This window comes from Nematolebias whitei, chromosome 7 (assembly GCF_014905685.2).
Source record: "Nematolebias whitei isolate Nwh7 chromosome 7, NemWhi1, whole genome shotgun sequence".
In the NCBI taxonomy this organism is placed as follows: Eukaryota; Metazoa; Chordata; class Actinopteri; order Cyprinodontiformes; family Rivulidae; genus Nematolebias; species Nematolebias whitei.
The window spans coordinates 47535981-47538599 of NC_056504.1; the positions used below are offsets into that span (position 1 = coordinate 47535981).

A 2619-nucleotide genomic window follows, 5' to 3' on the forward strand; every position below is an offset into this window, starting at 1 on the left:
ATGTATATATATATGTATATATATATATATATATATATATATATATATATATATGTGTGTGTATGTATATATATATATATATATATATATATATATCTATACATACACACACATGTTTGTGTGGCTGTGTGCATATGTGTAAGTTATAAACTTTGGAAAAGAATAGTGTTGCACTTTTTTTCCCGTGTTACCACACTGAATGAATGAGACATCTCCTCATATTGCTTCTCTTCTGCCACATCCAATATGGCGTTGACATATTATTCAGCGCAGAATGAGGCATCTATAAGTATATATGTCTATGGTCACACCCACCCCCCAACGTTGTCAGAAAGTGAGACACTGTAAGTGAAGGTGAGCGAGTCAAGAAGTGTTGCCTTTCTGCTACAGCTGTAATGTTTATGTATTATTTTTTTAATCGCCCTGTATTTTTTTTTACTACAATTGATAAACTCAGCAGTATTTGTTTCAATCTTTCCTATAAACCAGGTGCTGTCTGTCCTTGGTCTTAATAATAATAATAAAAGAAAGATGACTCACGTTTACGTTTAGTGAACGTGCTGCTTGCTGCTGTAGTGTTGTGTCACTCATGAACGTAGGCTACACAGAGAGGGCAGAGGAGTGATTCATTTATTCATTCATTCATTTAATTCACTGCAGATTTGTGCATGTGCGCACACACAGAACTGCAGGCGAGGAGTGATTCATTCGCGTACTACTATGCTTGATGTGTCTCTGTGTCCCTCACTCTGTACTTAACGAATAAACTGCATGAACTGCAGGATTTGGTGAACAAATAATTTGAACTAATCATTTTAATGAACTGATTCTAGAGATTCAGTATATTAAAAAAAACTGCTGTTCGCATCGTTAGTCATAGCGTGACGACGTTCACATATCCCAAAATTCATTGCGTCACGGTGTCTATAATGCTACCTGCTTAATACGTCTCTGTCGTATATTACGTTTTTATAGCCAATTATTGAATTTCATTTCACTCTGGAAGTTAGTGATACAAATATTATCACTAATTAAGGTTCAGAATCAACCTTAAAAACAAAAGTTGACGTCAAATAATTAACTTGGTTTTGTGACGTCAACTTGTGGTTCTACATATTTACTCAGGTTTCTGGAAGCTACACGTTTACTTAAGCATTGCACTGAAGTTTAATTTATTACAATAGTGCAGACAAATTTTTTCTGTTAGCATATGCATACTCGGTAGACAAAACACAAACTAAAATGGACAGTTTTCAATGATTTATGAGCTAATATGACATAATACTCAAAAATGAAGCAAAATGCCACGTTCTTTAAAGTGCTGGCTTCGGTAATAAGAAAATAATAATCTTTATTGTCATTGTATTATACCAGTGTACAGTGCAACAAAACAAGATTAGCAGCTCTGTTAAATTAGCTGTAAAAACAAAGGTTGCAGTAAAATAAATTAAAGTAAAACCAGTACTATATACAATATGTACAGCTGCAAACAGTGAAGGTATAAAGCAGAGGGAGACTGTGTGTTGGGGTTGGGAAGACTGGAATTTCACTTTAACCAAAGTGGCAACTATTGGTCAGTGTTTGTTTGTTCAGAGCAGCCACAGCTCTGGTGAAGAAGCTGTTCTTCAGTCAGTTTGTGTAACAGTGAAAGATGTTCCAGCTGCTGATAGCAGTGGTTGAAAAATGAAACGCAGAACATTTTTTTACCCCCAAATCAAATACAATACTTTTTGAATGGCGGCCATTTTACTATTTTGCAACCAGCCCTTTTTCCGACAAATAGAAATGGACCAAAAGTACTCTATTTTTGTTTTAGAACTGAGAGGATGAATTCTTGGACAGTAAGGAATCAAAAACTTATCTAAACATTTCTTTAGACTGACAGACATGGGAATAACAAGGAAATAATAGTAACTCTAAATATTGTGAAGGTTCAAGGTGACTTTATTTTCATTCGCATCATATGTGGTACATGAGATGGAACAAAATTGTGTACTCAAGATCCCAGTTACAACCAAATATAACAAAAATATAAAGTATAAAAAAGAAACTATACAAGGATCTAACACACATGCTAAACAATAATAATGTAATATTATACGGTGTATTAAACAGTAGCTTGAACATGACAGGGAAGATGACAGACAAAGATAGAGAGCTGGCTGACGTAATGTATAGAAGGATGATAAACAGACATTTGTTTGTCTTTTAATGAATAAAATGTTGTTCCTTTGACTTGGAACAGTTCTGATCCATAGAACATTAATCAACAACACAAGTGATGAATATAAAGTTATATTCAGTCCATATTGTCTGTGTTTCAGTGTTTCCTGCAGATGTTCATCAGACTCTGCTGATCAGAGCAGATGCTCCTGAGGAATGGAGGCCTGGTGTGGTCCAGCAGGACCCAGAACACCTCCACATAAAGAAGGAAGAGGAGGAACTCTGGACCAGATTGAAGGGAGAGCAGCTCAGTGTGAAGGAGACTGATGCCAGTAGGTTTTCATTCACTGCAGTTCATGTAAAGAGTGAGGATGATGAAGAGAAGCCTCTGTTCTCACAGCTTCATCAGCACCAAATGGAGGACAGAGATGTTCCAACCAGCAGCTCAGCTGACCA

The 2619-nt window shown here is 36.0% G+C and overlaps 1 protein-coding gene across 1 annotated transcript in view; it reads left to right on the forward strand.

The window, feature by feature from the left end:
* The window catches only part of LOC119412004 (zinc finger protein OZF-like), a 22790-nt gene extending 20364 nt beyond the window's left edge, over positions 1–2426 (forward strand). Inside the window, exon 2 of the transcript XR_005186920.1 lies at positions 2325–2426. The gene's annotated coding sequence lies outside the window, so the exon portion shown is untranslated. The remainder of the gene's footprint in view (positions 1–2324) is intronic.
* The last annotated feature ends 193 nt before the right edge of the window (positions 2427–2619 follow it).